Source organism: Tamandua tetradactyla, chromosome 16 (assembly GCF_023851605.1).
Source record: "Tamandua tetradactyla isolate mTamTet1 chromosome 16, mTamTet1.pri, whole genome shotgun sequence".
Lineage (NCBI taxonomy): Eukaryota > Metazoa > Chordata > Mammalia > Pilosa > Myrmecophagidae > Tamandua > Tamandua tetradactyla.
Window position 1 is genome coordinate 20463794 of NC_135342.1, and position 22147 is coordinate 20485940.

A 22147-nucleotide genomic window follows, 5' to 3' on the forward strand; every position below is an offset into this window, starting at 1 on the left:
ATTTGTGCTAAATGAATGGAAATAACGTATTGAGAAAATACTTCTTTGTACACTGCACTTGCTTATATTGGGCAAAATAAGCATTTACCAATTCTAATATACTACTTTCCTCTACACCCCTTCTTTTCTGCCAAGCAGTACAATATTTTGTGGCCATTATGCCAAGATATTCCTATGATGTTCATTTCATATTTGCTAATATTATTTTTTTGCATCTTTAAAATATTTGTTCAAACTCTATTTAGGGAAACCCAAATAGAGAATGGAAGAGAAAAATAGCTGTTTCATTACAGTCACATTGGTTTCTGACTTCTATTGTAAGTCAAATCCAAATATGCCAGGGAAGGAAGCCTTCGGTGCTGAATAGACAGCTCCATTTTATGAGTCCCAACTTGAAATTCAGACTAAGCACATGTATTAATGCTGGGAGAAGGGATGCACTGAATGTTGCACAGGGGCGGGCTGCAAGGTGGCTGATGAGAGGAGAGTGGGCTGCGTGGGTGGTGGAAGTGGAGGAGGAGGTGGTTCAACTTGGGTCTGTGTGTTGTGAGATGGAGGCAATGTGGGCCATTTGAATTTGTCAGGATTGTTGCTTCTCCATGGCAGAGGCCTTGTGATACCATGGGTTGCACCCATATGCTGCACATGAAGACCCAGGGAATTGTAGTAGAACACTGTGGCTCTTACAGTGAAGTTGGTGCCTTGAAACCAACCATGTGACTTGCATATAAGACCAGGTGATATAGGCCTGCTCGAACTTAGAGATGGTGTTTAAGGGATTGGATTGGACACAGTATGAGGTTATAATCCTTTTGCTGGCATCTCGTTAAAATACCTTTCATCATCCATTTCTAAGCTGGATTCACTCTCAGACAGCTGTCAACACTGGGCTTCTCTTCTCTCTCTGCAGCTTTCTCTTCAGCCTCAAGTTCTCTTCCTTCATGTGATGTTCCTCCTCCTGATACTGTGCCATTTTATCTGAATGCTGTAACTGAGCAGCTCTCAGTTGCTTCTTCAGCCTCTCCACTTCATTCTTTAAAAACCTGATGTGGCACATCATGTTTTCTGGAGAGCCAATCTCTGTGGAGATATCTCTAGGCAATGGTGGAGCAGAGACTGGCTAGTCTAATTTCTCCTTCAGAATTCATTTTTCAGCTTCAAGTTTATCCATCCTTTTCCAGAGATGATTAATGAGTGCTTCTTGTTCTTATTCCAATGTATTTTCAAGGTCGGTCTTCTCTCGCCTCAACTGCTGTAATGTCAGCTGCTTAGAGTTGGTATTGTTATTCAGTTTTAAAAATTTTCTTCATCAGTTTGTTCATCTGAAATTCCTGCTCCTGTTCTATATGCTGTTCTAGCTTAGATTTCTCATGCTGCAACTGCATCATTTTTCTGGAGCGCTCATTAGTGATGAATTTTTACTTCTCATAATTTACAATGTTTTTTTTCTCCTTCTGCAGAGCCTGAATTTTCTTGAATAAAATGTTACTGATGAATTCTTCTTCCTGTTCAGCCCTGGCTTGGATGGTCATGCTGGTTTTGCACAGGTCTTGGTTCTCCTCCTGCAACACTTTGCACTTGAGTTTTTAGGTCTCCAGCTTGATCTTCCCCTCTACCTATTATTGATTTCCAATGTCATTCCTTTATGATCTAAGAAAGTGTTTTGTATGATTTCAATCTTTTTAAATTTATTGAGACTTGCTTTGTGACCCAGAATATTGTCTATCCTTGAGAATAATCTTTGAGCACTTGAGAAAAAGGTATATTCTGCTGTTGTGGGGTGTAATGTTCTATAAATGTCTGTTAAGTCTAGCTCATTTATTGTATTATTTAAATTCTCTGTTTCTTTATTGCTCCTCTGTCTATATGTTTGTCCATTGATGAGAGCAGGTAATTGAAGTCTCCAACTATTATGGTAGATGTGTCTATTTCTTTTTTCAGTGTTTTCAGTGTTTACCTCATGTCCTTTGGAGCACTGTGGCTCAGTGCATAAATATTTATGATTGTTATATCTGCTTGTTGAATTATTCCATTTATTAATACATAGTGTCCTTCCTTGTCTCTATTAATTGTTTTACATTTGAAGTCTAATTTGTTGAATATTAATATAGCTACTCCTGCTCTTTTCTGATGGTTGTTTGCATGAAATATCTTCCCAACCTTTCACTTTCAATCTATGTCTATCCTCGGGTCCAAAATGCATCTCCAGTATACGGCATATAGATAGTTCTTGTTTTTTAATCCATTCTGCCAGTCTATGTCTTTTGACTGGAGAGTTTAATCCATTAACATTTAGTGTTATTACTGTACAGGCAGTACTTTATTCTACTATTTTGTCTTTTAGATTTTATACATCATATCTAATTTTTCTTCTTTTCACCTTTACTGATAGTCTTCATTTCTACATCTTCTCCACACCTCTCTCTCCTGTCTTTTCCGGTCTGTCTCTAGTGCTCCCTTTAGTATTTCTTGCAGAGCCAGTCTCTTGGTCACAAATTCTCTCAATGGTTTTTTGGCTGAGAATGTTTTAATTTTCACCTCATTTTTGAAGGACAATTTTGCTGGATATAGAATTCTTGGTTTACAGGTTTTCTCTTTTAGTATCTTAAATATATCATGCCACTACCTTCTCTCCTCCATGTTTTCTGCTAAGAAATCTACACATAGTCTATTGGGCTTCCCTTGTATGTGATGGATTGCTTTTCTCTTGCTGCTTTCAAGATTCTCTCTTTCTCTTTGGCGTATGACATTCTGATTAGTAAGTGTCTTGGGGTACGTCTGTTTGGATCTATTCTGTTTGGGGTATGCTGTAGTTCTTAGATCTGAAATTTTAATCTTGCATAAGAATTGGGAAATTTTCAGTGATAATTTCTTTCATTAGTTTTTCTCCTCCTTTTCCCTTCTCTTCTCCTTCTGGGACACCCACAACACATATATTCATGCACTTCATGCTGTCATTCAATTCCCTGAGTCCTTGCTCATATTTTTCCATTCTTTTCCCTATATTTTCTTTTTCTTGTCAGATTTCAGATGACACATCCTCCAGCTCACTAATCCTGTCTTCTGCCTCTTAAAATCTAACAGTGCAGATTTCCATTTTTTTCCATCTCCTCCACTGTACCTTTCATTCCCATAAGTTCTGTGGTTTGTTTTTTTCACACTTTCAATTTCTTCTTTTTGTTAACCTTGCCTTCTTCATAACCCCCCTTAATTCATTGATTTGATTTTTGATGAGATTTTCCATGTCTGTTTAAACATCCTGAATTAGTTGTTTCAACTCCTGTATCTCATTTGAATTGTTGGTTTTTTCCTTTGACTGGGCCATATCTTCAAATTTCCTAGTATGATTCATAATTTTTTGCTGGCATCTAGACATTTAATTTCCTTAATTAGTTTATTCTGGAGATTTTTTTCACTTTTTTACATAGGATTTTCTTGCTGCATGTCTTTGTTTTCTATCTGTTATTTGACATTTGGTTCAGTTTATTCTAGACCTCTAGCGTAGGTTTTGTTTAACACATCAGAATTTTTCAGTTCTTGTTTTCTTGATTCTTGCCCTGCCTGTTTGGTGTCTTTCTTCCCCCTTAGGAGAGCCTACTTAGATATTATAGACCCCAGTCAGATTTTCCCAGACTAGTCTGCCCTCCTCTCAGGAGGAAAGAGTCACCTGCATCAGTTTTCCCTGAGGGTGAGACCCAGGAGGTTGAAAGACTTTCCTATGAAGCCTCTAGACTCTGTGTTTTTCCTATCCTGCCCAGATGTGGAACTTGTCTGCCTGTGGACTCCACTAACATAAAGTGATGCAGTACCTTTAACTTCAGTAAATTCTCCCTGCTGAAGGTATGGTTGAGACAGAGGAGAGGTTGTAGGCTGGCTTTAATTGCTGCAGTTTTCCAGACTCTGGGGTCTGAATTCCTTAAAGGAAGGAGTTCACCTGACCTAGGCCCCAACCCTCTCCTGGGGAAGGTACAGCCTCCAGACAAACTCTCAGACAAGCTTAATTCTGGCCTTGCCTGGGGCAGTTGGAGCCTGAGAATCCTTGCAGTTGTATCCAAATAGAAGTAAGCAGTGGAAACACAGCCAAAGAAACAAAAAAAAATCCTTTTCAGAGCAGGACTCCCATTACTTGTGTCTGCCAATTAAGAGCTTAAGTTGGTACGTTGCTCTATGTATCTCCAGGTCCTATGTGCCCGCTCCTTTCCTTCAGAGCCCAGATCCTTTCAAGAATTTTTGCTGTCTGATCCAAAAAAACCTCTGTTGTTTTTTCTTTTTCCATTAGCCCTGCCCCCTCTGCACTGGGGCAAAGACTAGTAACTTTAGCTTTTTATTTGAGGTTTAGCTGAGCTAGGGGCCTATTTTTAGTAGTCAGAATTTGTTAATTAATTCCACAATTGAGGCTTGGTTGAGCTCAGCCCCTTGATGCTAGTAAAATCTCTTTCCTTTCCCCTCTAGGAACCAGTCTATGGGGGAGGGCACTGGCCTCCATGGCTTGGGGGACTCATGGTTCTGGGTGGGATTTCAGCTAGTCCAGCTTGTCCAGAATGGTGTATGCTGTGTGTCCAGTCACTGATGTGGCCCCAGCAGTTGTTATGTTCCTGGATATTTACTAGCTGTGCTTGAGGATGACCTAAATTCCATACCTCACTAAGCCACCATCTTGGACCCTTCCTGTGTCTTAGGCATTCTTGATTCTCCTACCTCCCCCAATAAGTGTCTCTCAAGGACATTTTAACAAGTAGTTATAGAATAGATTTTAAAGTTTGGCATGAGTTACTGTTCCATGAGTTTTTGTTTTCTCTTCTAGTTGCTCCAAGACACTGGAGATTAACAGAAATATCAATACAATGATTCAGCACTCATATGCATTTCTTAAATCCTTTCTTCTTGTTATACTCTTATTCTCTTTAAATAACATATACACAAAAAAGAGCAATCACAGCAAGTAGTTGTAGAACAGATTTCGGAGTTTGGTAGGGGTTGAAATTCCACAATTTTAAATTTTTTTATTTCTAGCTGCACTAAGATACTGGGGGCTAAAAGAAACATCAATATAATGATTCAGCACTCAAACTCATTTGTTAAACTCAACCTTCTCCATATAACTCCACCATCACCTTTGACCTTTCTCCCACTCTTTAGGCATATTTGGGTTATGGACTTTCTAACCTTTTCATGTTGGAAGGGGCTACTGATAATGTGGGATGGGAGATGGAACTAGTTGATGTACTGGTAGGGCTGGCCCTTCTGCATTTCAGGACTTAACTGGTCCAGGGACCCATCTGGAAGTTGTAGGTTTTGGAGAGTTACCCTAGTGCATCAAACTTTGTAGAATATTATATAATGCTCAATGTATTCTTTAGGATTGGCAGGAATGGTGTTGATTGGCTGTAGGAGCCAAGTGCTAAAACAAGACCTGCAGAATTTGTTGGAAGCAGCTGGCCTCAGGATGGTGGCAGTAAACTGTGGAGATTGTTATGTAGAGCAGTCTGGGAGGAAGAGAATGTTTACCCCAAATGGTTATGTTAAGTATGAAGGAAGAGAGCACTGAAAAATAAGCTCTCTGTTCTTTCAAGAAATGCATGTATACCTTTTGTCACCCTGCAGTATTTAAGTAGGATCTGGATAAGAATAAATTTGTCTGAAGTCTGTCTGAAGTAAACTCAAGCTTCAGACCCCCTGAGCCCATCTATGTCTTTCTTTCTTTCTTTCTTTCTTTCTTTCTTTCTTTCTTTCTTTCTTTCTTTCTTTCTTTCTTTCTTTCTTTCTTTCTTTCTTTCTTTCTTTTTTTCTCATCATTCCTTAATATCCTTTGAGCTCTGTTTCAATAGGAAGCAACAGTGGTATTTGGCAAGTTATGATAGGTAGCAATGTCTAACTGAAGCATGCATAAGAGTGATCTCCAGTGTAGCCTCTCAACTCTATCTGAACTCTCTCAGCCACTGACACCTTATCTGTTATACTTCTTTTCCCCATTTTGGTCATGATGGCATTGCTAATCTCCCCTGGGGTTATTTATCCCTGGATGTCATGTCCCATGTAGGGGGAATGACGATGGTTTCACTTACAGAATTAGGTTTAGAGAGACAAAGATCATATATGAGCAACAAAAGAGTCTCCTGGAAGTGATTCTTAAGCATACCTACATCTAGGCTAAGCCTCTCCACTACATACATAAGCTTCACAAGAGCAAGCCTCAAGATCAAGGGCTTAGTAGTTTAGGATATTTTTAAGAGGAATACTGAGAATGTTCTTATAATATTCACTTATTTTAACAGTAAGCTTGTATAAATTAGGGAGAACGTACCCAAGCAGAATAAAATCACATTTGTTTAATTTAAAATTAGTCATAACATTCCTTTTATCAAAGGTTGAAAAATTTTGTCATCATAATCTCTTAAAATTACAAGGAATTTGAAAAGTACATTGACTATTAAGTTCTGGAAAATATACTGCAACTGTTTATTTTGTCCCAAAACTAAATCCAGGAAAACTTCTTTATGTCTTTCAAAGACCTTATGCTTTATTTACTATAATTTGGCAATTATATTTTATTCAGTTATTCCTATCCCAAGGCTATTCATATTTTACTAATGATCTGATTAGTATATTTTTCTAGTTTGTATGCTGTCAGATTGTGTTATATCAGAATGGAGCAACTTTTAAAAAGGGGAATTTATTAAGTTGTTAGTTTACAGTTCTAAGGCCAAGAAAATTTCCAAATTAAACAAAAGCTATAAAAATGTCCAAGTTAAGGCACCCAAGGAAAGATACTGTCATGGTCAGGTTCATGGGTAAACTTGGCCAGGTAGTGATATCTGGTTGTCTGGTTGGGCAAATGCTGGCCTGTCTGTTGCTATGAGGACATTTCGTGGACTTAAATCATGATCATGCTGGCTGCCTCCACAGCTGATTGCATTTGTAATCATCTAAGGGGAGTGTCTTCTGCTATGAGTGATGCTTAATCTAATCACTGGAAGGCTTTTAAGGGGGATTCAGAAAAGACAGTCACTCTTTCTGCTCCAGCCAGCCTCCCCTGAGAGTTCATTGAGGAACTTCATCAGAGTTGCCAGTTTGCAGCCTGCCATACAGACCTTGGACTCTACATTCCCATGGTTATGTGAGATGCTTTTATAAATTTTATATCTACAGATATATCCTGCTGATTCTGTTTCTATAAAGAACCCTAGCTAATACAATTTGGTACCAAGAGTGGGCTGGTTCTTAAGAAACAGAATCTTAAAAATTGGTTTTTATGATTGGTTTTCTACTCAGGCTGGACTCAAAGACACTAAGGACTGTTTACCATAATCAGAATGACACTGCCAATCCATGGGGTGAGCTGGCAAAAAGATAGTCAAAATGTCACCATTGGATTCTTCTTGTACGAAGCCAGGCTCTGGGGGATAATGGTTTTGACACCTTTATGGAGTTTTGTGGAAATAGGAGGTATAGAGATATTGGCTGCTTGTTGTTAGATACACTGTATACATTGATGAGAGAAAGGGATGAGCTGAAGGTTTCATATGAGAAGCTTACATGCCATATGAGAGATATAAACGTTTTTGTGAGTATCCTGAAGGGAAATCATATTTCTTATAGTTGCAGAATTAAGAGTTCTGGAAATAAGACTCGGAATCTCATTGTTAGAGTGGCAACTTTATGATGTAAACTGAAATTGCAACCTTACCTGGTGTCTGTCATTAATGTGAGGGCATTGATTGGAAAGGAGTGGGACCCTGAAAAGTGGGATGGTGGCATATGGATTGACAATGATGTCAGTGTAGAGGTGGAAAACCTAGATTGTGTTGAGTCTTTTCTAGATAACCCTGTAATATTCTGCCCTGAGGACATAGCTGCCTGAGGAGTTGGCCAGCCACCTCCACCTGAAGGGATTAACAGTACAGTGATTAATCCTCTTTCACCAGATGAAACTGCAAATGAATGCTCTGGAGCAATTGCCTTGGAAGATACTTCTAATTCTTTTCATGAACATCCCCACCACCCCTCATTTCTTATGAACCTATAAGTAGTCTAAGTCCCAACAGGCTCCAAAAGGTGAGGTACAAAGTACCTCCATGAGGAGGTACATTATACTCCAAAAAAAGCTGCATGAGTTTTCCAATTTATATATACATAAATCAGAGGAATAAGTATGGCAATGGATTTTATGGTGTGGGATAATGGTGGGAGGAATATATAGCTGGATCAGGATGAACTTACTGATATGGGCCCACTAAGCAGAAATTCTGCATTCAATGTTATAGCTTGAGGAGTTAGAAAAGGCATTAACAGTTTATTTGCATGGTTGGCTGAAACATCATAGATCAAAAGGTGGCCAACATTACCTGAGGTTGAAATGCCAGAAGTGCCTTGGTATAATGTAGATGAGGGGATCCAATGGCTTAGAGAGATGGGAATGTCAGAGTGGATTTATCATGGAAAGCCTGCTTATAGGCCCCAGGAGTGTCCAGAGAATACACCTTTGACCGGAACTGTGAGAAATGAATTTGTGAGACTAGCATCATCATCTCTGAGGAGCTCTGCAGTTGCCCTAAACTGTAGGTCAAATATTACTGTGAGGGCTGATATCATTCAGCTGGATCCTTTAACACAATGGGAATGATCAGACCCCGAGTTGGCAGAAGCCAGGTGGCAGCACTTAATCATCAAACATGTGGACATGGATATCATAATGGATAGCAGACTCAAAGCAGGAGTCAAAATAATCTGACTCACAGAGATTTGTGGGGTTGTAGATCATGGGGTACCTAGAAGTACAATAGATGGACAGCCTGCTAAATTTTTGTTTAAACTGTATAAGCAAAAGAGTTCTAGGTCAATTGAACAGAAGTCTAACTTGAATTACAAAAAGAGGGAGTCCTTTAATTAATGTCCAGACTTGACACAGTTCACAGACTCAGAGCCTCTTGAATGAGGGGGATGTCATGTCCCTTTGGGGGAGGGCCCTGTTATACTGCCACAAATTTATACTGTTAATCTTCCCCTAAGCCTTTCCCAAGGAGACTGATGGCATTTTACCAGGGTAACTGTGCATTGGGGAAAAAGAAATAATCAGATATTTGAGGGATCATTAGACCCTGGTTAAGAAGTGACATTAATTCTAGGGGACCCAAAAGGTCACTCTAGACTACCAGTCAGAATGGGGGTTTATGTAGGTTAGATGATTGATGGAGTTTTAGCTCAGGTCCATCTCACAGTGTGTCCAGTGGAACCACAGACCCATTCTGTAGTTGTTTTCCCAGTTCCAGAATGCATATTTGGAATAGATATACTGAGCAACTGGCAGAATCCCCAATTGGCTCTCTAACTCATGGAGTGAGGGCTATTATGAGAGGAAAGGCCAAGTGGAAGCCACTAGAACTGCCCCTACTTAGCAAAACAGTAAATCAGAAGCAATACCAAATTCCTAGAGGGATTGCAAAGAGCAAGAGTGGAGGAGAGAAAGAGAGTAGGGAGGGAAGGAGTGAGGGAAAAAGGGAGAATAAATGATATTTAGTTTGGAAACAACCACAAAGATTAAATTCCATAATGATAGTTTTTCTGTTTGAAACAGATTTTTCTGGAAATTTATCCCAAAGAAGTAAAAACAATGGTATATAAGATGTATAAAAAAAAAAGAAGAAGAAAAAAGAAAACAGATTTGCATGCATATATGTATATTTATATGTAGAGAAATATCTGAGGAAAATTAAGAGGGGAGATACACATGGAAAAACATGGATGTTTTGCAGTAGTATTTGCAATAAGAAAAGAAAAGAAAGACAATGCCATCATTAGTGACATGATTGAAAGATATATGGAACATCCTCAGCCTGGACTATTATACAACCATAAGAGGAATAAAATAGAAACATAATCATAGACTTCAAAGAATTCCTGAAGGAGAAAATTATAATATAATCTCATTTAGTAAAAGAAAAAAGAAGAAGAAAAAGGAAAACAGATTTGCACGCATATATGTATATTTATATGTAGAGAAATATCTGAGGAAAATTAAGAGGGGAGATACACATGGAAAAATATGACTGGTTATTTAACACAAAGTGGGAAAGAAAGGGAAGTGGGAATCTGAGATAAAAAACAAACAAAAAAGCTACATGAAATATTATAAAGATTCTGTTTCCAATAATTGGAAATGTAGCTCTTTGGCTCAATACTCATGCAGACAACAACTTTAAACTCTGAGCAAAATATATAAAGAAGACATCATCAACATGACAATGTAAGACGTCCCCTGGAAAAGTCTCCCCACAGGAACAACTAATAAAAGAAAAAGTACAATTTGTTTGGAAATCTGGAGGATTATAGAGACTGGAGGATTTCACAAATGCTGAATATAAGAAGAAACTAAAAAAGATAAGAGATATATGACCTAGAACTACCAGTCCAGACCCTTCCCCCTCATTCAGTCCCACACAGCTCAAGATTAATACAGGGATAGCACAGCCCAGGGACCTCCTGTCCTAGATGCAGATCATAGAGCCATTCACAACACCAAGTTAGAAAACCACACTGTTCTAGTTTGCTAGCTGCCAGAATGCAATATACAAGAAACTGAATGGCTTTTAAAAAGGGGAATTTAATAAGTTGCTAGTTTACAGTTCTAAGGCCAAGAGAATGTCCCAATTAAAAATAAGTCTATAGAAATGTCCAACCAACGGCATCCATCCAAGGAAAGATACCTTGGTTCAAGAAGGTCGATGAAGTTCAGGGTCTCTCTCTCAAATGAGAAGGCACATGGTGAACACAGTCAGGCTTCTCTCTCAGCTGGAAGGGCATGTGGTGAACACAGCATCATCTGCTAGCTTTCTCTCTTGGCTTCTGGTTTCATGAAGCTCCCTGGTAGGTGTTTTTCTTCTTCATCTCTAAAGGTCGTTGGCTCGTGGACTCTCTGCTTCGTGGTGCTGCAGCATTCTTTGCTCTCTCTGAATCTCTTTCATTCTCCAAAATTTTTCCTCTTTTTATAGGACTCCAGAAACTTATCCCACCTAAATGGGTGGAGACAAGTCATCACCTAATCCAGTTTAACAATCACTCTTGATTACATGACATCTCCAAGGAGATGATCTGATTACAGTTTCAAACATACAGTATTCCATAGGGATTATTCTGCCTTTACAAAATGGCAGAAACATGGCTTTTCTAGGGGAAATGCATCCGTTCAAACCAGCACACACACAACTTATCCAGGCACAGGGGTGCAAGTTCATAGAGCCAAGGTGGAACAAAAGCAGATGACTAGAGTGTACATACAAAAAGGTCCCAGGAAATAAAACAGATTGCAGCCTAATTTCTGATATCTGAATCAAATAAATGAAAATGCATGCCATTTTGGATTGACTAAAAGTGGCTTCTCAGGGCAGGATAAAAAAACAAAAACGTAATCAGAGGTAGAAAAGCCTCATGGGGAGAAAAGAGGGGTAAGCCTAACTGCTGCAAGGTGGGATGGGTCTTAGAACTGGAAAGTGTAATCAAGGGAGCACTAAGTGAGGGAAAGAAATTAAACAAATCATAGGAGCTAGTGAGAAAATTCTGCACAAAAATAAGCATAACAGTTCATGATTCCTGGAGAAGGAACAGAGGAAAGGAAGTGTTTTCCTGCAGGTGAAACAGTTACACTTAAAAAGCCAATATTAAAAGTTATAACAAATATCTAAGGCAATAATCAAATGCAGAAGACCTGAGAATATTTGAACAATTAAACACAGGATACTTTAAAGGTCTAGTATATGTTGGACCAAACATCAAAGAACATAGGCAATTTACAATAAAACTCCAGACAAAAGAGAGAAACTGACCTTCAGAGTTAGCACATCAAGATAATGAGATGCTTATATATTAGCAGTAAAGTTATAAACCATATTAACAAACAGGAAGATGTGACCCAGTCAAGAGAACAAATCAGAACTTCAGAGGAGACACAGACTTTGTAAATACTTTTGATTTACAGACTTTGTAAATCAAAGAACTTCAAAAAAATCTCCAAAATCTATAAGGTGAAGAAAAATATTGATATAAATAAACCCATGGTGGATATAGAGCTAAAAGATATGAAGAAGAAAATTATGATCAAAAAGAAGAATTGGAAACTTGAAAAAGAAGCATAACAGGAATTATGGGGATGAAAGGCACAATAATGGAAATTAAAGAAACATAGAGGGATGCAATAGCAGATATGAACAGGCAGAAGAATCAGTGAACTAGAAGACAGGACAATTGAAATCATACAGTCAGAAGAACAGAGAGAGAAAAGAATACAAAAAAATAAGCAGTTCCTGAAAGACTTGAACCACAGCATGAATCATACCAACATATGCATCATAGAAATCCCAGAAGAAGAAGAGAATGGAAAAGGAGTGAAAAGAATATTCGAGGAAATAATGGCCCCAAATTTCCCAAATCTTATGAAAGACATAAATATACATGTCCAAGAAGTGCAATTTACATAAAAACAATAAACCTGAATAGACCGACTTCAAAACACATATTATCAGAATGTCTAATGCCAAAAATAAAGAGAGAAGCAGCCAGAGAAAAGCCATTTATCACATGCAAGGGATCCTCAATAAGACTAAGTGCCAATTTCTCATCAGAAAACATGGAAGTGAGAAAGCAGTGAAATTTAAGGTATTGAAAAAGAAAAACTGTCACCCAAAATTCTTTATTGGGAAAAATTATCCTTCAAAAATGAGGAAGAGTTTAAAATATTCACAAACAAAAACAGGATGTTTGTTGACAAAAGACCTGCTGTACAAAAATTGCTAATGGGAGTCCTTCAGGTTGAAATGAGAAAACAAGAAAGTGTGACTTGGAGGAGTGTGAAAGAAATAAAGATCTTCAGTGAAGGAAATTAAATGGGTAACTTCAAAACCCAAATGTACTGTAATCTCAATATATAACTTTAATCTTTTATTCCTATATGAGTTAGAACATAATTGAATAAGAAATAGTAATGTTTCTGACAGCGGACACACAAAATATGAAGAGGTAATGTGGGACAAAAACAACATAAATAAAAGGAATGAGGGCTAAGAAAGCAAAAAACATTACCAGGGTCAGATTCATGTGTCAACTTGGCCAAGTGGTGGTACCCGTTTGTCTGTTTGGGCAAGTGCTGGCCTGTCTTTTACTGTGAGGACATTTCATAGAATTAAATCATGAGCATGTCAATTACATCCACAGCTGATTCCTTTTGTAATCAGCTACTTTAATGAGTGATGCTTAATCTAATCACTGGAAGCCTTTTAAGGAGAATTCAGAAGAGACTGGCTCTCTTCCTGCTTTAGCCAGCGAGCCTCTCCTGTGGAGTTCATCCAGACCCTTCATCAGAATCATCAGCTTCACAGTCTGCCTAACAGAATTTGGACTTTACATTCCCACAGTTATGTGAGGAATATTTATAAATTTTATATTTACAAATATTTCCTGTTGATTCTGTTCCTCTAGGGAACCCTAACTAATACAACTTGGTACGGGAGTGCTTCTTAAGAAACAGAATCTTAAAAATAGGTTTTTATGAATGTTGTTCTACTCTGACTGGACTCAAAGGCACTAAGGACTTTAATTCCCATAATTGGAATGACGTTGCCAATCCTTGGAGTGAGTTGGCAAAAGAGATAGTCAAAATATCACCATTCAATTCTTCTAATGCTTCGCTTGTATGAAACCAGGGTCTGGGGAATCATGTTTTTGAAACCTTTATGGAGTTCTGTGGAAATAGGAAGTATAGAGGTGTTGGCTGGTTGTTCTTAAATACACTGTATACATTAATTAGTGAAAGAGATGAATGTAAGGTTTCAAACGGAATCTTAAGCACCATCTAACAGATGTAGACGTTTCTGTGAGTGTCTTGAAAGGAAATCTTATTTCCTATAGCCATAGACTTGAGATTTTCAAGAATCAGACTCAGAATCTTATTGCTAGAGTAGCAATTTACAATGTATATTGAAATCTCAATTTTGGATGGTGTCTGCTGTTAAAGTGAGGGTATTGATTGGAAAGGAGTGGTTCTCTGAAAAATGGGATGGTGACATATTGATGGATAATGATGTCAGTGGCGAGGTTGAAATCCCAGGTCATGCTGAGTCTTCTCTAGATAACCCTGTAATAGTCTGCCCTGAGGACACAGTTGCCCTACCTCTAGCCTGCCTTGAGAAGTTGACCACCTAAACTCCACCTGAAGGGATTAGGCATAGAGTAATTAATCCTGTTTCACCAGATGAAACTACAAATGAATGCCCTGAAGCAAATAGCTTGGAAGGGACTTTTAATTTTTTTCATGACCCACCCTCACCACCCCTCATTTCTTCCAGACATATACCTAGACTAAAGTCCTCAGGCCCCTAAAGGTGAAGTGCAAAGTATACACATGAGGAGGTATGTTATACTCCAAAAGAACTGTGTGAGTTATCCAATTTATATAGACAGAAATCAGGGGAATATGTGTGACAATGGATTTTAAGGGATAATGGTGGGAGGAATATAAAGTTGGATCAGGCTGAATTTATTGATATGGGCCCACTAAGCAGAGATTCTGCATTAAATATAATAGCTCAAGGTGTTAGAAAAGGCATTAACGGTTTGTTTGTATGGCTGGCTGAAACATGGATCAAAAGGTGGCCAACATTACCTGAGGTTGAAATGCCAGAACTTCCCTGGTATAATGTAGGTGAGGGGATCCAGAGGCTTAGAAAGACTGAAATATTAGAGTGGATTTATCAAACAAAGCCTGCTCTTACAACCCAGGAATGTCCGGAGCATGTACCTTTTACCAGAACAGTGAGAAATAAATTTGAGACTAGTGCCATCATCCCTGAAGACCTCTATAGTTTCACTTCTCTGTAGGTCAGATATTACTGTAGGAACGGCTGTCATTGAGCTGGAATCCTTAAACACAATGGGGATGACTGGATCCCGAGTTGACAGAAGTCAGGTAGCAGCACTTAATCACCAAAGACAGGGTGGACGTGGTTATTATAATAGACAACAAACTCAAAGCAGGAGTCAAAATAATCTGACTCACAGAGACCTGTGGCATTGGCTAGTAAATTATGGGATACCTAGAAACACAATAGATGGGCAGTCCACTAAATTTTTGTTTGAGCTGTATAAACAAAAGAGTTCCAGGTCAAGTGAACAGAAGTCTAACCTGAATTACAAAAACACAGAATCATAGCCCTTTAATCAATTTCCAGACTTGAGACACTTTACAGACCCAGAGCCCCTTGAATGAAGGGGAGACCAGGTCCTTTTGGGGGAGAACCCTGTTACACTGTCACAAATCTATACTGTTAATCTTCTTCCAAGCCTTTCCAAGGAGACCCACAGCCTTTTACCAGAGTAACTGTACACTGAGGACAAGGAAATGATCAGACATTTCAGGGATTATTAGACACTGGTTCAGAAGTGACATTAATTCCAGGGGACCCAAAACGTCACTCTGGTCCACCAGTCAGAGTGGGGGCTTATGGAGGTCAGGTGATTGATGGAGGTTTATCTCAGGTCAATCTCACAGTGGATCCAGTGGGGCCGTGGACCCATTCTGTAATTATTTCCCCAGTTCCAGAATGTATAATTGGAGTAGACATACTGAGCAACTGGCAGAATCTCTACATTGGCTCTCTAACTCATGCAGTGAGGGCTATTATGATGGAAAAAGCCAAGTGGAAGTAACTAGAACTGCCCCTACCTAGCAAAATAGTAAATCAGAAGCAATACCTGATTCCTGGAGGGATTGCAGAGATTACTGCCACTCTTATGGACTTGAAGGATGCAGGGGTGGTGATTCCTACCACATCCCCATTCAACTCTCCTATTTGGCCTGCACAGAAAACAGATGGGTCTTGGACGATGACAGTGGGTTATCATAAGCTCAACCAGGTGGTAACTCCAATTGTAGCTGCTGTTCCAGATGTGGTCTTTACTTGAAGAAATCAGTACATCCCCTGGTACCTGGTATGTGGCTATTGATCTGGGAAACATCTTTTTCTCAATAGTTGTTTTTGCTTTCAGCTGGCAAGGTCAGCAATATACTTTCATTGTCCTACATCAGAATAAACTCTTCAGCCCTATGTCATAATCTTGTCCACAGAGATCTTGATCATTTCTTCCTCCCACAAGACATTACACTGGTCCATTATATTGATGATATCATGTTGATTAGACCTAGTGAGCAAGAATTAGCATCTACTCTAGACTTATTGGTAAGGCATTTGCATGTCAGAGGGTGGGAGATAAATCCAACAAAAATACAGGGGTCTTCCACCTCAGTGAAATTTCTAGGTGTCCAATGGTGTGGGGCATGTCAAGATATCCCTTCTAAGGTGAAGGATAAGTTGGTGCATCTGGTCCCTTCTATGACCAAAAAGGAGGCACAATGCCTAGTTGGTCTCTTTGGATTTTGGTGAAAGCATATTCCTCATTTGGGTGTGCTACTCTGGCCCATTTATTGAGTGACCAGAAAACCTGCTAATTTTGAGTGAGAACCTGAACAAGAGGAGGCTCTGCAACAGGTCCAGGAGGACTATATGATCCAGTAGATCCAATGGTGCTGGAAGTGTCAGTGGCAAATAGAGATGCTGTTTGGAGCCTTTGGCAGGCCCTTATAGGAGAATCACAACACAGACCCTTAGGATTTTGGATCAAAGCCTTAGCATCTGCTGCAGATAACTGCTCTCTTTTTAAGAAACAGCTTTTGGCCTGCTACTGGGCCTCAGTAGAGACTGAATGCTTAACCTTGGGCCACCAAGTTACCGTGAGATTTGAGTTGCCTCTCATGAGCTGGGTGTTGTCTGACCCACCAAGCCATAAAGTTGGGCATGCACAGCAGCACTCCATCATAAAGTGGAAATGGTATATATGAGATAGGGCCAGAGCAGGTCCTGAAGGCACAAGTAAGTTACATGAGGAAGTGGCCCAAATGGCCATGATCTCCATTCCTGCCACATTATCTTCTCTTTTCCAGCACAGAGCTATTTGGGAGTTCCTTACAGTGAATTGACTGAGGAAGAGAAAACTTGGGCCTGGTTTACAGATGGTTCAGCATGATATGCAGGTGCCCCCTGAAAGTGGACAGCTGCAGCACTACAACCCCTTTCTGGGGTGTCCTTGAAGGACAGTGTTGAGGAGAAATCCTCCCAGTAGTCAGAACTTTGAGCAGTGCACCTGGTTGTTCATCTTGTTTGGAAGGAGAACTGACCCAAGGTGCATTTGTATACTGACTCATGGGCTGTTGGTAATGGTCTGGGTAGATGGTCAGGAACTTGGAAAGACCATGATTGGAAAATTGGTAACAAGGAGGTCTGGGGAAGAGGTACGTGGATAGACTTTTTTGAGTGGGCTAAAAACATGAACATATTTGTGTCCCATATGAATGCACACCAGAGGGTGACTTCAGAAGAGGAAGGTCTTAATAATCAAGTAGATAAGATGACCTGTTCTGTGGATATCAGTCAGCCTCTTTCCCCAGCAACTTCTGCCATTGCCCAATGAGCTCATGAAGAAAGTGGTCATGGTAGTAGTGATGGAGGTAATGCATGGACTCAGAAACTTGGGCTTCCACTAACCAAGGCTGACCTGGCTACAGCCACTGCAGAGTGCCCAATCTGCCAGCAGCAAAGACCCATACTCAGTCCCCAATGTGGTACCATTTCCTGAGGTGACCAGTTGGCTACATGGTGGCAGGTTGATTACATTGGACCACTCCCTTCATGGAAGGGGCAGCGATTTGTTCTAACTGGAATAGACACATACTCTGGATATGGGTTTGCTTCCCTTTCATGCAATGCTTCTGCCAAAACTACCATCCAGGGGCTTACAGAATGCCTTATCTATTGTCATGGTATTCCACACAGCATTGCCTCTGATCAGGGAACACACTTGGCAGCAAATGAAGTGCGGGAATGGGCACATGATCATGGAATTCTATGGTCTTACCATGTTCCCCATCATCCAGAAGCAGCTGGATTGATAGAATAGTGGAATTGCCTTTTGAAAACACAATTACAGTGCCAACTAGGTGGCAATATCTTGAAGGACTGAGGAAATGTTCTCCAGGAAGCTGTGCATGCTTTAAATCAGTGTCCACTATATGGTGCTGTTTCTCCTATAGCCAGGATCCATGGTCCAGGAACCAAGGGGTGGAAATTGGAGTGGCACCACTCACTATTACCCCTAGTGATTCACTAGGAAAATTTTTGCTTTCTGTCCCTGTGACTCTGAGCATTGCTGGTCTACAGGTTTTAGTTCCAAAATGGAGAGTGCTTCCACCAGGAGAAACAGCAATGATTCCTATGAATTGGAATCTAAGACTGCCATCTGGTCACTTTGGGCTACTCATGTCCCTGGATCAACAAACCAAGAAGGGGATTACATTACTGGTTGGGGTGATTGACCTTATCAGGGGTAAATATGACTGCAACTACACTATGGAGGTAAAGAAGAGTTTTCCTGGAATATAGGGGATCCCCTAGGGTGTCTTTTAGTACTACCATGCCCTGTGATTAAAATCAATGGAAAACTGCAACAACCCAATCCAAGCAGGACTACCAGTGGCCTTGAAATTTCATGAATGAAGGTTTGGGTCAACCCACCAGGCAAAGAACCACAGCCAGCGGAAGTGCTTGCTGAGGGTAAAGGGAGCATGGAATGGATAGTGGAAGAAGGTAATGATAAATATGAACTACGACCATGTGATTAGTTATAGAAATGAGGACTGTAATGCTGTTTTTGTTCATGTTATGCTATTTAAGTTGCAAGATATCAAGTTTAAGAATGAATATTATCCAAGGACTTGCACCCTATTCTGGAGAGATTTAATGTGTTTCCAGTTATATGCAGGACAGTTGAATATTGTTAGGTGAGAAAAAAAGTGTCTTGTTGTCTATTTAGCAATTAGGTATGGTTTAAGGTGATGAGTATAGCTGCCAAGTTGACAAGGGGTGGACTGCCATGGTCAGGTTCATGTGTCAACTTGGCCAAGTGGTGGTACCTGTTTGTCTGTTTGAGCAAGTGCTGGCCTGTCTTTAGTATGAGGACATTTCATAGAGTTAAATCATGATCGTGTTGGTTACATCCACAGCTGATTCCATTTGTAATCAGTCAAGGGGAGTGTCCTCTTTAATAAGGGATGCTTAGTCTAATCACTGGAATCCTTTTAAGGAGGATTCAGAAGAGACACGTTTTCTTTCTGCTTAGGCTGGTGAGCCTCTCCTGTGGAGTTTGTCCAGACCCTCTAATAGAATCCTTAGTTTCACAGCCTGCCCCACAGATTTTGGACTGTAGGCTGTGTGAAACACTTTAATAAATTTTATGTTTATGAATATTTCCTGTTTAAAGAACCCCAAGTAATACAAGCATGTATGCTATTGAAGTTGAATTGGCATCCTTTAAGATTAGTAGGTTATGGGGTGGTGCAATGGCTCAGTGGCAGAATTCTCATCTGCCATGCTGGAGATCCAGGTTTGATTCCCAGTGCCTGCCCATGCAAACAAAATACATTAGTAGATTATAGAATTGGTTGTGTAATAAAACCCTGGGATAACCACAAATAAAGTATTTTAAAAATATGCAGAAACAAAAAAGAAAAAGTGATCAGACACATCACAAAAATCAGCTATGCAGAAAAGGAGACTGCAATAAAGGAAAAGAGAGGCAAAAATATATGACATATAAAAACTAAGGGATTTCATTTACAGTATCAACACTGAATGTTAATTCATTAAACTTCTAATCAGAAGACAAAGATTGGCATAATGGATTAAAAAGCCCAATCCAACTATATGTTCTTTACAAGAGACTCACCTTATATCCAAAGATACAAATAGGTTGAAAGTTAAAGGATGGAAAAAGATAACCCATGCAAAAAGTAATCAAAAGAGAGCTGGGTTAGCTATTCTAATAATGGACAAAAGACTTTATGTCAAAAGCTGTTACAAGAGACAAAGAAGGACACTATCACTTAATAAAAAGGTCAATCCACCAGGAAGAAGTAACAATCATAAGTATTTATACATCTAACCATGGTGCCCCAAAATATACGAGCCAAATACTGGCAAAACTGAAGGGAGAAATAAACACCTCCACAACAATAGTTAGAGACTTCAATATTTCACACTCATCAGTAGATAGAACATCTAGGTAGAAGAAAGGCTACCAGATAACTAGAATAATATGATAAATGAATTAGACCTAACATACGTACAAATACAGAATACTTCACCTCAAAACAGCAGGACACATATTCCTTTCAAGTGCACATGGATTATTCTCCAGGATAGACCACATTAGGTCAAAAAACAAGTCTCAACAAAATTTAAAAGGTTGAAATTATACAAAGCTTCCTCTCAGACCACAATCAAATGAGGCTGGAAATCAATAACAGGCAGAGAACTGGAAAATACACAAACATATGGAAGTTAAATAATATTCTTTCACAATCAATGGGTCAAAGAAGAAATCACAAGGGAGATCAGTAAGTATTGGGGGATGAATAAAAACGAGAACATGACATTTCAAAACTTATGTGGTACAGAAAAGGCAGTGCTCAGAAGGAAATTTATAGCCCTAAAAGCTTATATTTAAAAAGAAGAAAGAGGTAAAATCAAAGACACCTGGAGGAACTAGAAAAAGTTATAGGAAGCAAAACCCAAAGCAAGCAGAAGGAAATAAATAACATGGATTAGAGTAGAAATAAATGAAATAGAGAATAAAAAACAGTACAGCATTAACCAATAAAAAGTTTGTTCTTTGAAAAGATCAATAAAATTGCCTTTATCTAGATTGACAATGAAAAATAGAGGGGATACAAATAATGAAAATCAAAAATGAGAGAGGAGGCATTACTACTGTACATAGAAATAAAAGGGATCATAATAGATACTATGAACAAATATATGCCAAAAAATTGGACAGCTGAAATGAAATGGACAAATATTTAGAAACACATGAAGAACATAAAAGAAATAGAAGACCTCAACAAACAAGTCACAAGTAAAGAGATTGAATCGTCATCAAAAACCTTCCAATAAAGAAGCCAGACGGCTGCACAAAGGAAATCTTTTTTTCAATGATTTTTTTATTGAGATATAATCATCTAAAGTGTACAATCAGTGGTTCCTAGTATCATTATAAAGCTGTGTGTTCATCATTACAATTGATTTTTGAACATTGTCATATTCCAAAAACAATAAAAATAGGAATAAAACAAAAATAAAAAAGAATGCCTAAAACATCCCTTAGTCTTTTTTTCTTATGTATCCATCATACACTAGATAAAGGGAGTGTCAGTCATAAGGCTTTCATAATCATATGGTTATACCTTAAAAGCTCTATAGTTATTCAATCATCTTTAAGAATCAAGGCTACTGGATTTCATTTCAACAATTTCAGGTATTTCCCTCTAGCTACTCCAATACATCAAAAACTGAAAAGGGATATATAGACATTGCATAAGAATAACCTCCAGAAAGACCTTTTGACTCTATTTGAAATCTCTTAGTCACTGAGACTTAATTTTGTTTCATTTATCTTCCTCTTTTTGGTCAAGAAGTCTTTCTCAATCCCATGATGCCAGGGCCAGGTTCATCACCAGGAGTAATGTCCCACATTGCCAGGGAGACTTACACCCTTGGGAATTAAATCCCATGTCGTGGGGAGGGCAATGGTTTTACCTGCAGTGCTGGCTGAGACAGAGAGGCCATATCTTTATATGAATTCTAACAAACATTCCAAAAAGAAGTAATACAATCCTGCTCAAACTCTTCCAAAAAAATTGAAGAGGATGGAATGCTTCCTAACTCATTCTAAGAGGCAAAGATCACCCTAATACCAAAGCCAGATAAAGATACCACAAGAAAATAAAATTACAAACCAATTTATCTTATAATTATAGATTCAAAACCTTATAAAACTTGCAAATCAAATGGAACAGCACATTTGAACAATTATACAGCATGATTAAGTAGGATTTATCCCAGGTATGCAAGGGTGGTTTGACATAAGAAAATCAATTATTGTCACATTTCCATAATGAAAGAAAAAGTTTGTGATTTTCTCAATAGGTGCAGAAAAGGCATTTGAGAAAATCCCGCATCTTTTCTTGACAAAAACACTTAAAAACAGTAATAGA

General features: G+C 38.9%; 1 pseudogene; it reads right to left on the reverse strand.

Annotated features, from left to right (window-relative positions):
- Window positions 1-417: 417 nt before the first annotated feature.
- LOC143658344 (coiled-coil domain-containing protein 6 pseudogene) lies at window positions 418-21719 on the reverse strand (annotated as a pseudogene).
- Between the last annotated feature and the right edge of the window lie 428 nt (window positions 21720-22147).